General features: G+C 41.2%; 1 protein-coding gene across 8 annotated transcripts in view; it reads left to right on the top strand.

Moving 5' to 3' along the window:
* LRCH1 (leucine rich repeats and calponin homology domain containing 1) overlaps positions 1–14,781 on the top strand; it is a 190,848-nt gene that overhangs the window by 35,090 nt on the left and 140,977 nt on the right. The window contains exon 1 of one of the 8 annotated variants that reach the window (XM_060287816.1): positions 13,543–13,671. The exons of 6 other annotated variants lie outside the window; for them this stretch is intronic. The gene's annotated coding sequence lies outside the window, so the exon portion shown is untranslated. Of the gene's footprint in view, positions 1–13,542; positions 13,677–14,781 lie in introns of those variants that run through there. One more of the 8 variants, XM_060287814.1, reaches the window with a different exon arrangement.

Here is a 14,781-nt window from a genome sequence, read left to right as displayed (position 1 = left end):
AAACAGTAAAAATACACATATCACTTCCATTATTATGCACTGTATGAAATTAATGATTTCTCTCCTTCCCCATCTCATTGCTGAAATTAATCTTAGCATTTCCATTTCATTTTTAGTACCACTGAGTAGTTAAGAAATGGTGGGGCTATGATTATTAGCACTATGGGGATATTTAAATATAATTTGACATGAGGAACTTAAAGGAATGTGCAAACTTGAGGCTGTATTTCTCGCTTATGGGGAAATCCAGTTATATATCTCTGATAGAATTGTAAATGCAGAGTTATTTGCTTTTTCCTGACTGACTTACCTTGGAGTAATTAACATTTACAACGTGCTGTGCAGGAAAGCATGAAAACCAGAACCATATACTTTCGTTACCATCTGAAGTCATGACATGTTTTTTGTGTACATAGTAAATCTGGATTAGATTACTGTAGGCAACTCCTACGAATCTCAGATACTGAAGGTGGTAGCAACTTTCAGAGATCAATAAGTTACTTATTAGTCTGATTAAATGTCTCTACTAGTTACAGGATAAATAATACATAACTTAACTTGTTCATTCTTCTGAGTTTCCTTAGAGATAGATTAACTTTAACTTTTCACATGTTTAAGGTCTTAGCAGCATTTCCCTCAGCCCCACCCCTCCCAACTTTTTATTATAAAAATTTCAAACATAGAAAAATTGAAAGAATAGTACCTTGAACATCCATGTGTGTATCTACTGCCTAGATTCCTTAGTTGTTAACATTGTCCAGCATTTGCTTTATCTGGGTGTGTGTGGGGGTGGGTGCATATATACATGTGTGTATATATATATATATTTTAATATAAATTTATTTATTTATTATTTATTTTTGGCTGCGTTGGGTCTTCGTTGCTGCGCCTGGGCTTTCTCTAGTTGCGTCGAGCGGAGGCCACTCTTTGTTATGGTGCGCGGGCTTCTCATTGCAGTGGCTTCTCTTGTTGCAGAGCACGGGCTCTGGGCGCGCGGGCTTCAGTAGTTGTGGCATGCGGGCTCAGTAGTTGTGGCTCGTGGGCTCTAGAGCGCAGGCTCAGTAGCTGTGGTGCACGGGCGTAGTTGCTCCGCGGCGTGTGGGATCTTCCTGGACCAGGGCTTGAACCCATGTCCCCTGTATTGGCAGGTGGATTCTTAGCCACTGCGCCACCAGGGAAGCCCAATACATGTATATTTTTTGCTGAACAATTTGAGGCAGGCAGGGGTAGGCAGACATCATGATACTCACCCCCTATGTTCTTAAATATCTATCTCCTAAAAATAAGGACATTCTCCTACATAACCACGGTAATATTTCAAAATACGAAAATTAGCCGTAATTGTCTCATGATCCCTGATAGCCAGTCCATAGTCACATCCCCCCAGTTGTTTCCAGAATGTCTTCTATGATTGTTTATATTTTCCCTGAACTAAGACTCAGTCAGTGTTCATGTATTGCAGTGGTATGGCCCTAAGGGCTCGTTTATTCTAGAATCTAGAAAAGCTCTCTCACATTTTTTTCTATGACACTGACTTTTTAAAGAGACCAGGCTGTTCGCCTTGGAGAATGTTCTACCTTGAGGATGTGTCTGATGGATTTGTTGCCCCCTGGGGCCATTCAGTTTGCTCTGGTTCCTGTACTTCCTACCAATTGGAAGTTAGGCACAAAGGTTGGAGGTTATTACTTCTTTTACTCTTCTTTGGGGGTGGGAGAGGAAGATTAAGAAAAAGCAGATGTTGTCTTTTCAGGGCAAGTTTCCTTAACACCCAGGCCTCTGTGCTACTGAGTAAGGTGGAGAAGAATAATGGCTTCATTGGAAGGTAATACATGTGCGTTTCTAGTCTTCAGCTACTCCCAAGCGAAGTGATAAGTAAATGTGTTTATCGGTGGGTGCCCTAGCTTTCAGGAGTTGATGTGTGTCAGTTTTCCACCGTCTGTGGCGTTTTATTTTCGGTTAGCGCTCTGCCAGCTGTAGCCGTGGAAACACGTGGCCTGTCTTTCGCTTGCCCAGGTTAGACAAAGTTCCTTCCCGCACGGACATTCTGATTGGCTCTATGGCCTTAAAATGTCACGTTAAGTCTACTTCTTTTTGTGTTCCCTGCAACTTAGACTAAACTTTGCTATAAATGGCAAAGTTACTGAGTTGCTGTGGCTTCGTGCCAAATGTTGGAAATTTTAGGATCTAAAAACACGGTTTTCATATGAAAATATTTATTTTACAGGCCGTTGATAAGCATGTATGTGGGCTATTCATTTTCATAATGAGTTAGTTCCTTTTATTTTTTTTCAGCTGTAAGAATAAACCTTCATTAATATCTAATTTGTCGGAATGGAAATGATTCCAGTAGCATTATTATGACTTCGTTGTGACTCCCTTCTGGAAAGGCATAATGAAATGGATACTTTAATCAAATTCGAAGAAAGAGAAATATTACTCTTAATGTGCACTTGATAAGTAAGAAAGCTGGCTGTCAGCATTCACTTCTAAGTATCGTTTTCTCAGCTAGAGCTCCAGGCTAGCCACCAGGTTCCTGAAGGCAGTTCAGCAGAGTCAGGAGTTTGGAGAGCTCTCAGTTTCCCAAACCTAATTAAGTTCGAGTTCTTAGATCTGGAAGGGGCCGGAGAAAACCAGCAGGTCAAGACCCTTGCCTTTAGGCCAGTAAGATATTAATCCCTGTTCCCAGGTAAGAATTTGAATGCAAAAGTGCTTTGAAAAAATGAAGGAGTGGCACAGCGAACTGGAGCCTGTGTTGTCTTCTTTTATCGCACTTTTCCTTCCCTAATCATAGTTTTATTTTCCATTCAATTCATCTGGTTAATATCAAGGAAAATAATATTTACAATTTGAGAAATTAGAGGAGTTCAGTCATCTGTTTGCAACTTAAGACTTTGTCGTGGAGTCCTTCTTGAACTTTGGAATGGAACTGGGTGAAAAAACGTCCCTGGTTTTCAAGGCCTCCCCAGCGTCACGAAGTATTTGAATCAAAAATAGAATCTTGTTTTAAAACTGTCCGAATAGGCAAAATTCCCACCCAGCAGTGCTGTCTGTGGCTCAGTCCTTATTTTGAATGTAGCAGTGCGATGCCGAGGCCCCTCAAAGTTTTTCCGTGACTGGTGTGAACCGCTGGATCGATTTTAAAAGTGTATCATCTCATCAAAGCCTCACATAAATAGAGAATGAGGGTCTCCTCGTTTTGCATTGTTAATTCTGTTTCAGAGTGAGCCACTGCTCAGAGGCAGCAGTGTTTGGAGATTGCATCCCCAGTTAATCACTTATGGACCTTGAAAATGTAATGCCTGCGATGTGTCCCAGTGATACATGGCACTGTGTCATTCCATCCTTTCTGCTTCTGTATTTGCCTTTTCCAATTCAGAATAGGCAGGGCAAGGGAAGGAAGCACTTCATTACTTGCTCACAAGGTGCTGTGATGCCTTGTGGATGTGAGGATTCCCTATGCCAGTCATTACAGGACTTTGGAGTCACAGTGATCTGAATAATCTATTTAATCCTCGATGTCTCACTTTCTTGTCTATAAAATGAGATTAAATTGCTAGAGTACGTCAAGCACTTAGCAAGTATGTTACAACTGGTACTTAGCGTGATGGTCCACTTACATTTCTGCCAGTTTTATTATTCAAAACCACTCATTTGATCACATCATCCCTCTTCCCAATCCCTGGTCTTAGAGCTGAGGAACATTTGGTGATTCCCTACTGCGTTTGGGCTAAAATCCAAACTCCTTGCTGTGTCCTGTGAGGCCCCCTGTGATCTGGCCCTGTCCTACCTGTCTAGACTCAGACTTCCCTTCCTGCTTGCATTGGACCTGCTGTCATGCCGAACACACTGCTGGATTTCTGGCTTCCGTAAGTTTGTGTCTTTCCTCTACCTAAAGCCCCCTCATCACCCGAGTTCTCGCGCCCTCAGCCGCCTGCCCTGCCCCCTCCAGTCTTCACCTGCTCAAATCCCCTTGTACCTTCTGAGACTTGCACCCCCAAATAGTCTTTCTTGTTTCCTTCCAAATTGGAAATAACGTCATCCTCCTCTGAATCGCTAACTCTATGTTTGTAGCTCTCTTAAAACCCTAAGAAAGTTTATTTACAATTCAAGTCATTAAAAATATTAAACAATGTTCAGGACTTCTATTTACGTAATGTGAAAGTTTATCAATGCATTTATTTATTATTATTATTTTGGCTGCGCGGTGCAGCACGTGGGATCTTAGTTCTCAGACCCCCTGCATTGGGAGCACAGTGTCTTAACCACTGGACCACCTGGGAAGTCCCTATCAATGTATTTTCAAACATTTTCAGTGAGAATTGAAACAAATGTTTGTTTTTCCTTAGGAGTTTATTTTATTTCACTTACTTATTTTTTTTTTTTTTTGTCTTTCTAAGACCTGAATTTGGTTAGGCAAATGTAGTTAATTGGAACATGCCATTCTTCAGACATTTCTGGGAATTCCAGGTGGTAGCTGATTAGGCCATGCTGCAAAATACAAAGGCAGAATGAAAAATCTCCCCGGAGAGTCACTGAATCTTAGAGCCAGGAGAAACCACAGTGACTTTCGCGAATGGTCACTGTGATCTGACTCAAGCATAATCTCAGATAAGTGAGGTGATGTTCTGAATAACTTTGTTCTGTGGGTTGATACGCATGGCTCGTTTTTCTCGTGCTGCCTCATGAACCAGTGGTCACACCTGTGCATTTGCAGCGTGCCCTTAATCCCGCCGCCCTGCCAGGGACATGACCCAGGTGGGGACCATCGTGTAGCCGGTGAGGCCCTGAGGTGAGGCTGGTGCTCCCACTAGATCAAGTCTAGGGAGCACGGGATTGCCCTGGGGACCCATATTTCACCCCCCCATCCCTATCAGCTGCTTCTCTTGCCCTTCTGAAATTTAAACTCACCTTGCTCTGATTTTATACTTGTTTATTGTGGTAGTTTTGGTTCATTGGCTCACAATAATGATAGAGAAAAACCACTGCATTTTTTGTTAGGTATTTTTATCATCTATCATTGCCCATACAGGCATACCTCGTTTTATTGCTTTTGATTTATTGCATTTTGCAGATATTGCTTTTTTTTTTTTTTTTTTTTACACATGGAAGGTTTGTGGCAACCCTGCATCAAGCACATCTGTCGGTGCTGTTTTTCCAACATCATTTGCTCACTTCGTGTCTTTGTGTCACATTTTGGTAATTCCAGACTTTTTCATTATTATTACATTTGTTATGGTGATCAGTGATCAGTGATCTTTGATATCCCTATGGGAAATGGATTATGACTCGCTGAAGGCTCAGGTGACAGTTATCAGTTTTTAGCAGTAAATTATTTTTAAGGTAGGTACATTTCTTAGACATAAATTTATTGCACACTTAATAGACTACAGAATAGTATAAACATAACTTTTATATGCACTGGGAAAACAAAAAAATTGTGTGACTCACTTTATTGTGGCATTTGCTTTTTTGCGGTGGTCTGGAATTGAACCCTCAATATCTCCTCAAGGTATGCCTGTAGAAGGCGAATTTTAATTTGATATGGTAAAATGTAGAGATATCGTTATGAATTAAGTATTATAACTTCAAATGGTGCGGAATTTGGAATGCTAACGTCATCGTCATCATCATTATCCTCATCAGTCAGCAAGGGAATAACACACATACAGCATTTACTACGTGACAGGAACAGTTTTAAGTGCTTTACGTATTTGGTTTACCCGTTTAATTCTCCTAATAATCCTATGAGGTTGTGGCTATTAGTATCCTCACTGAAGCACAGAGAGTTTAAGTAACTTGGCCAACATCACACAGCCAGTAAGTGGCAGGGTTTTGATTTAAACCCAGGCAGTGTGACTCCAGGAGACAAGTCAAGACATTCATTGTCTTTACTTTCTTACCTATGGTCTTACTGTTTGGCACTGGACTCCTCCTTCATTTCAGGGAAAAGAAGTGGAAAATCCATATTTAACAATTAAGCAAACTAAGCACAGACTGCAGGAAATTTCCAAGCTGTTAGGGGATTGTTGAAAAAGTATATTTGTTGTAAAGCAATTATACTCCAGTAAAGATGTTAAGAAAAAAAAGTATATTTGTGGATGCGGTTTATAAGAATGTCACCATAGGACAGATGTGGGACCCTTGTTATCTGATGAGTGCTACTCACCCAGAGGAAAATTTAATGAGGGGATCCTTACAGAATAACAAGTGATTTTTTTTTAATCCCCCTGGAAAAGTAAAGACCCTTTTGGTTTAAAGCCACTATCGTGCTCTCTCCTTGAGGTGTAGAGATGCTTAGGGCCATGGGACAGGTCCCAGCTACTCTGGCCCTTTGGTGGAAGGAGAGCTGGCTTCCAGCTGAGTTTTACAGGAGAATTTAATATTTGAAGTTTCTCAAGTTGACTAAATTAGCACACATGACTTCATAAGTGACTGCTTCACTTAGCTTTGATGAATAATAAACCCACCAAATTATGTGGCTGCAAATTCTGAAGACACACTCACCCCTGCTTTCAAGTCTGTGCCTTCTAGAAATAAAACATCTCAGTCTGAAACGTGTAAGACTGTAATAAGATCAAATAACGAGAGTGTCATTTCGGAAAACCTGATTGCCTCCAGGCTATCAGGAAAGTCTCATAACAGATTTTGTCTGACTCCCATTCACGCTGTTTTCAGTATTGCTGCGTTAACTTCCTCTAATTTTTCAGGCTTTGGATTTTCTCCCTACCTTATTCTCAGTTTACAGTCTTTATTTAATTACCGTCTTTATGACGATCATTTTTAGGTTTGCTTTTCCTCCTAGTTCACTGTGGGTTTAATTTTATACCCTTCCTGGTCTTTCCTAGTTGGTTCTCTCATTCCCCGCAGACTCCATGAGAACGATATTCCCTCATGGCACACGGGAATGAACGTTAACAGGGGGTTACACATTTTCTTCTCTGGGGAGCTAAGAGGATGACTAGGCCTGGCGCAGCTGTTGCGAGAAGCCATAGTTTTCCCAATTGTGCCCCTAATCATGTAATACGCTCACTCCGTTGCGACAGACCTGCTCTGTGCCTCTGTCCCATTTCTGGATACTGTTCCGGGCTGTGTGTCTGTCTCTACACGGCACACTCAGAATGTGGAGGAAGCAACTGTGATCCGCTTTTAGATTCGTGTCAGCGTTTTCACTTAGCATGCGTGATGGATGTAAAATAACCTTTGTTGCTCTCTGAGGTTTATTACTGACATCTGTTCTGCCTGAATGTCTCCAGCTGGCGCTGAAGCCACATCTGCACTTTAAACTTCCACCTACCTTTTTGCTTTAAATGTATTTTTAGATTTCGTTTGTTTTTAATGGTGAACTCAGGAGAGAGAGACGGGTTCCAGCTATGACTCAGGGTGGGTTCCTATGTCCTAATTCTACATTTCTGGAGTGTTTGCACCTGACAGGAATTGACTCAAGGAAACAGAAAGAACAGGAAGGGCCCTAGGCACATACTGGTTGGCCCAGACACGGAATTGTGCTGGTGACTGGTAAAATCAGCCATGTGAAAACTAAACCATGGCTCAACACTTTTTCTTTGCCTATTTTATGTAGGAAAGGGGATGTTAAAGGTGGGAAAGTAACTAAGAACAGCAAACATATCTTTAAACATAGCAAGTCATAACTTTAGTGCTCAAAAGCTTTTTTAGTTGTGATGTCAAAAAGGCTTTAAACAACTTTAGAAAAGACTCTAAAAACCAACCTAACTTCTCCATGGTGTTTGTCAAATCGTTGGCTGTTAGAAACACGATGTCAGTTTCTCCTTCTGGACTTGATATGAGACGTCATCTTCTCCTGCCCAGTGATTTATTAGATTGCACAGGAATAGAATAAAGATGAATTTTATGTGAAAACAAGGCTTTAAAAAACCGGTTTCGAGACTTTTAAAAAGCAGAAGTTTTGGAGAGCAGTGCTTCCTATTTTAGTATGACTGGACGGAGGCGGAGCTGAGAACTGAACGGCGGTGATGGGGGAGGGAGCTGAGACACAATTAAAGGTTTCCTTTCCAAAGAACATCTTGAGTGCTTATTGCTCTCATTCCAGGAGAGTGTGGGGTTGGTGAATTTTGAAGTTTCCCTGCAGCTCTAAAGAAATACTGTGATCCTAATAAACTCCCAGGGCACCTGGCACCTGTCTTATGCCCCTCAACATTTTCTGCCTCAGAGAGGTAGCATGATTTGCTGCAGTCTGATACAGTGATGATAAATCAGAGTCTTTACTTCTCAGAGAGATCAAAAATCATTTGCTATTTTGCAAGGACCCCGTATTAGTTGCATTATGTCTGTCGTGTGTTTCCATTTTTGTGATGGGAGACACTTGGTGAGGCCATGGATAGTAAATAGGAAAAAACTGGGCATCTTTTAATCTTGAATTTTCTCTCCAGCATATGTATGGAAATGAAATATTCCGAAGAACAGAGATAGCTTTGTTAGAGTGTGAAAGAACGCCAGCAAATTCTAACTCGAAGTTACATTCAGATGAGACTTTAAAGGCATGAATAGACAAAGGGAATGATTTTGAGGAAGTGCCTTTTGGAGATGATGGGAAATCCCGTTGTGGGTAGACGGGCGGCTGGTGATTGGATCCAGGTCCCTCAGACGTGGTGGTGGTGGTAGATGCTGGTAGTCACACTGCTAGGTCCATAGTGATTGGCGCTCTGCCCAGCGCTTGGCCTGCTGAATTTGGGGGAGGGAGGGGAGCATTTCAACCATCTCCAGCAGGCAGTCACTTGTGTGCAGTATACGCAGCTCCGAACACCTGAATTTTCAAATGGTTTTAAAAGGGCCACCACTAATAGGTTGAATAGACTTCGTATTTATTACACGAAGGTTAAGTCTAGGAAAGTTCTCTAGTTGGCTAATAAGTGGATCCTCATTATTCAAGAATTCTATATTTTTGAATTCTCCTTGCTGAGATTCATTTCTTGCCTCCACATTAGCACTCCGGCCGCTCTCGTGCTCATTTGCAGATGTGTAGATGCGCAAGACACTGGAGTCGCTGGAGGCAATGCTCCGCCTTCTCGTCTCAGCTCTCACTCTAAACAAGCATCCTTTTTGCTGTTGTACCACACTTTTGGCATTTCTGTGCTTTCCAGTGGTGCTGTCACTGTTTAAGTGCCCCCAAGCGTAGTACTGAAGTGCTGTCTGTGTTTCCAAGTGCAAGAAGGCTGTGATGTGCCTTTTGGAGAAAATATGTAAGTTAGGCAAGCTTTGTTCAGGCGTGAGTTATAGTGCTGTTGGCTGTGAGTGCAATGGTAGGGAGTCAGCATCATATATCAACTAAGATGCTGTTAAACAGAAACACACGTAAAACAAGGTCAGTTGACTAGAATGTGGGGACCAGACGTACTCAGGGAACCTAACCCTGTTATTTCCTCCAGCAGCGATGGTTCAGTATTTGCTAATTCAGTGTTCGAGGTGACTTTCTAGAACAGAGTGACCACACGTAACGAGGATCAGCTGTACGTAGGAGTTTCTTTCCTTCTCCCCCACCTGTTTCCTCTAGACTTTTTTTTTTTGCTGTACGTGGGCCTCTCACTGTTGTGGTCTCTCCCGTTGCGGAGCGCAGGCTCCGGACGCGCAGGCTCAGCGGCCATGGCTCACGGGCCCAGCCGCTCCGCGGCATGTGGGATCCTCCTGGACGGGGGCACGAACCTGTGTCCCCCGCATCAGCAGGCAGACTCCCAACCGCTGCGCCACCAGGGAAGCCCTTCCTCTAGACGTTTTATGAGAGTAGTTAGATCATAAACCACGTGACCTCACCAACAGCACCGAAAGTTCTGGGAACCTCTGGAAGGTTCTTGATACCGTTTTATAGTTGATCCATCACTACAAGTGTGGCTCCTTGTTAGTGTGCTGGTCCAGAACCACAGATATGGTAAAATGACAAAAGAATTCACAATTCACAGTTTCAAAGGCAGTTTCAAAGTAAGTCAGTGCATACATAGTACACTCTTTCCTCCACAGGTTCCAGAAACACCGCTCTTTCTTTATGTGTAAAATGGCCTCTTTTGAGCATCTCTAGGGTGGTTTCCTCTGGCCTTCTTGCAGCCAGTGTGCAGCAGTCTGGTGTACAATCAGAGTAAAAATAGACAACACAGGAACTTGCCTGTCTGGGGGAAAGAGAAGATTGCAGACTTTTACAAGCTTTTGCATCTGAATAGATGATATGCTGCAGGCTCTAAAAAAATCCAATTTCAGGATGAAATTTTACAGGATAAAAAAATCCAATTTCAGAAAATTCAAGGGAAAAAGTTGTCTGCCTTTTTAGAGTCCCTGTGACTTTTTTTTTTTTTGCAGTTTCACACCCCATCCCCACCCCTGAAAGAAAAAAAAGAAAGGACACGAACAAAACAGCCCTGTTCTGTGTTTTGAGGAAATGCTTTTGTGAGGCTATTTGGTTAGACAATGAATGGAAGATTCAGAACTTCCTGGATGGGCTTTTTGGAAGGGAAATGTGTGTGGCTGCAAAACCGGGGGTTCAGCTTCCACAGGACACTTGAAAAGTTGTTCTTTGCATCCAGAATCACGGGTAGCACTGTGGTGCACACATCTCCAGAGCTAATATGCATGTATATATGTATATATATATGTATATATTGGCTATATATATTAGCTATATTTTTTTTAATTGTGGTAAAATACATAAAAATTTACCAGCTTAACCATTTTTAAGTATACAGTTCAGCAGTGTTAAGTTTATTCATGTTGTCGTGCACCCAATCTCCAGAATGTTTCTTTTCATCTTGCAAAACTGAAACTCTATACCCATGAAATACTAACTTTCCATTCTCCCTACCCCTCAGACCTTAGAAATCACCATCTACTTTCCGTCTCTCTGAATTTAACTACTCTACTTATCTCACATAAGTGGAATCATATATTATTTGTCCCTTTGTGACGGGCTTAGTTCATGTAACACAATGCCTTCAGGGTTCATCCAAGTTGTAGCATGTGTCAGAATTTCCTTCCTTTTTAAGACTGAATAATATTTCCTTAGCTGTGTACACTACGTTGTGTTTATCTGTTCATCTGTTGATGGACGCTTGGGTTGCTTCCACTTTTGGCTCTTGTGAATAAGGCTGCTATGAATATGAGTGTACAACTATCCGTTTGAGTCCCTGCTTTCAATTCTTTGGATGTACACCCAGAAATAGAATTGCTGGATCATATAATAATTCTATTTCTGGGTATGTATACTTGGATATATACCCAGAAATAGAATTGCTGGATCATATAATAATTCTATTTCTGGGTATATATACTTGGATATATATCCAGAAATAGAATTGCTGGATCATATAATAATTCTATTTCTGGGTATATATACTTGGATATATACCCAGAAATAGAATTGCTGGATCATGTAATAATTCTATAATAATTATAATAGAATAATAATTCTATTTTTTGAGGAGCTGCCATACTGTTTTCCATAGTGGCTGCGCCATTTTACATTCCTACCAATAGTGCTCAAGGGTTCCAGTTTCTCCATATCCTTGTCAACACGTGTTATTTCTTTTTTCCGTAGGCATTTCCCTACTAATCAGTGATGTTGAGCATCTTTTCATGTGTTTGTTTGGCCACTTGTATATTTTCTTTGGAGAAATGTCTAAGTTCTTTGCCCATCTTTTAATCAGATGGTTTGTTGTTTTTTTTGTTGAGTTGTAGGGTTTTTTTTTTTAATATATTCTGGATATTAACCCCTTATCGGAGATATAATTTTAAAATATCTTGTCTCATTCCCTGGGTTGCCTTTTCATTCTGTTGCTAGTGTCCTTTGATGTAGAAAAGTTTTTGGTTTTGGTGAAGTACAATCTACCTGTTTTTTTCTTTTGTTTCCTGTGCTTTTGGTGTCATATTCAAGAAATTATTGGCAAATCCAGTGTCATGAAGATTTTCCCCTATGTAGGTTACAAATAAACCTGATAGAACCAGTTTACCTTGTATTACCTTAGAACTGTGGCTGATGCCTAGTAGATGCTCAATGAACTTTTTTTAAAAAACATCTTTATTGGAGTATAATTGCTTTACAATGGTGTGTTAGTTTCTGCTTTATAACAAAGTGAATCAGCTATACATATACATATATCCCTATATCTCCTCCCTCTTACGTCTCCCTCTCACCCTCCCTATCCCACCCCTCTAGGTGGTCACAAAGCACCGAGCTGATCTCCCTGTGCTATGCAGCTGCTTCCCACTAGCTATCTATTTTACATTTGGTAGTGTATATATGTCCATACCACTCTCTCACTTCGTCCCAGCTTACCCTTCCCCCTCCCTGTGTCCTCAAGTCCATTCTCCACATCTGCGTCTGAACTTCCGTTAAACGATTGAATCAGTGACCGTGATGTCAGTTGAGCTGTTATTTGTCATGGAGATACATATTGAAAAGATTTAGGGTAAATTTTTATTAACGCCTTAGCTATTTCAAAAACATAAAAATATTCACTTTAAATATTCAAAGGTAAACATTTAATAAGTTTAAAAGAGAATTTGGGTAAATGTAACCCAACATTAAATGTGTTAGTTATGTTAAATGTGCTAGTTATATTAAATATTAAATGTGTTAGTGCTTTAAAAAAAGATGATCTCATTCTGTTTTCCCACACTAGGCCGTTGCCCATGTGACATTAATCTCTGTGGTGTTCCCAGGGGCCACCTTCATGCTTTTTTAGTACGCATTGTCTACTCGGCCAGGCTTTTATATGTAGAAACATAAACATTTTTATTCTAGTAATATCTTTATGGTTTGGGAATGTGGCTTCCTTTCTTTTAAAACTTAATGTGATTTTTGGTGTGTGTGCCTTCTAAACACTTGCATTTGAAACCTTTCAGGTGTTCACGCATAGTTTTCTCAGATAGTTAAATTCCACTGAGCCAAGAGTAATGAAGTAGAGGGTTCGGACAGTGAACTGTATGGTCAGCCCTTCCAAGGAAGTATTTATTTTTATTCATTTTTGTTTGCCTTTTCTTGGGTGCCTTTTGCTGCTATTACTCAGAATTGAGTTTTCCACTGAGCCGAAGACAGCAAGCTTTTAAAATCATTTTACATCCTGACCCGTTTCACACACAACTGAACCTAAAGCATTTGTTGCAGTGCATACAGGTCTTTCTAAGGATATGTGTTTCCATGTCTTTGCATAAAATGCCAATCACTGAATTGATTTATTTTGTCGTACAGTTTGACAAACACCAAGCACTGGCATCGTAGACCTTTGTTATTCATATTCTACAACAACAGCCAATCTTTCTGCTGGTGACTTACTGCCTGTTGCCATGGGATGCTGTCAGCCCTTTAATGCAATTTGATTGTAGATGTCATGCCAGCTCTGGCTGTACATTCAGTTTTACCTGTGCAGGAGCTGCTCCACAGGAGGTGGGACTCTCAGAGCAGATTGAATGTTCCATAGAAAGAGCTTTATACTTGGGGGCGGCGGCAGTGTTCACAGAGGAAGACTCAGCAGGAAGGAAATCACATGTCAGCCCACTCTGGACCTCAAAAGCGTAGTTCGTGGCCATTTGGAATAGCATGCGATCACCTACGATCATTTACCTCATGGGTGCTTTGAGCAGAGGGGCTGTGTCTGGTTTCTCTATTAATAATCCTTAGCACGACGCCTCGTGGAGAAGATACATCAGCCTCGGGTCCGGTAGAGTGTTTTCATTCTCCATCTTCTCTTCTCCAGTGCTTTTTCTTCCTCTCTGCAGAAAACAGAATTATATATAGCAAGAGACAGTGTGGAATGACCTGGGGGGGTGACTTGCTTGGGAGGTGGAGACTGCTTGTATGTGAAAGTTTATGTTTGAGGCAAATTGGGGCAAAAGACTCTTTAAATTAAGGAAAAGTAAGATTATAAAAATTTTTAAATGCCATAGTGAATACAGAAGAATGATTATTAATTATCTCATTGGTCATAGGTAAATAGAGGCTTTAAAAATGTTAAGTGACTTGCCCCCTAAGGTTCATTCAGTGTCCTCTTGCGATCTGAATTTTCTTATCCGATCCTTTTAAATCCAGATGGGGCTTGGATCTATATGAAGTATCACAAAACCCTTAATGAATTAAGTCTTAGGTTAATAAGGCTAATTGGATTTCTGTAGCCATGTTCAGGTGGCCCACTACCCAGCACCTGTCAAGCCCAACCCTGTTGAGTTCGTTTTCACCCGGTGAAGACCCAGTAGGACCAATGTGCTTTTTGTAGCTGGGCCATGGAGTGGCAGGTCTCCCGGCAAGGTCACCAGTGCCTGGGACATTAGGGACATAAGCTAGGCTCGCATCATGGTGTCAGCACTGCTCCTAACTCTTGGAATCCAGCTGTGAGTCCGAGTTTTCATCTACGGTACTTTCTTTTTTTACTGGGAGGAAAGAGTCTGTTTGATAAACCTGAGAATTAATAGCTGGTGTGTCGTAGTTGGGTTTGTAGGCTGGATGTCTTGTGTCTACCAGTTTGCACCACTGTCATATAAATGAGAGATCATGGATCCACCTATGGTTTAATGGTGACCGCCCTGGATGTGGATTCAAACGATCAGAATTTGTGTCTGGTTTCTTTCTGTTCTAGCCGTGTAGCCTTGAGGAAGTCACTTCGCGTCTCCATACCTTAAAGGTGTCAGGAAGATGAAACGTGACTAGGTATAGCTGACTCTGAGGAATTTTGGGTTCAAATTGAATAGAGCCTGTATTTTGGACGTGGGAGCTTCTTTGGAGATGATCTAGCTTCAGTGTGTAACTGAGAGTCAGAGAAATTGAAGTGT

The sequence above is a fragment of the Globicephala melas genome, chromosome 18 (assembly GCF_963455315.2).
Source record: "Globicephala melas chromosome 18, mGloMel1.2, whole genome shotgun sequence".
Classification (NCBI taxonomy): Eukaryota; Metazoa; Chordata; class Mammalia; order Artiodactyla; family Delphinidae; genus Globicephala; species Globicephala melas.
This window is presented reverse-complemented; position numbering and strand designations above follow the sequence as displayed.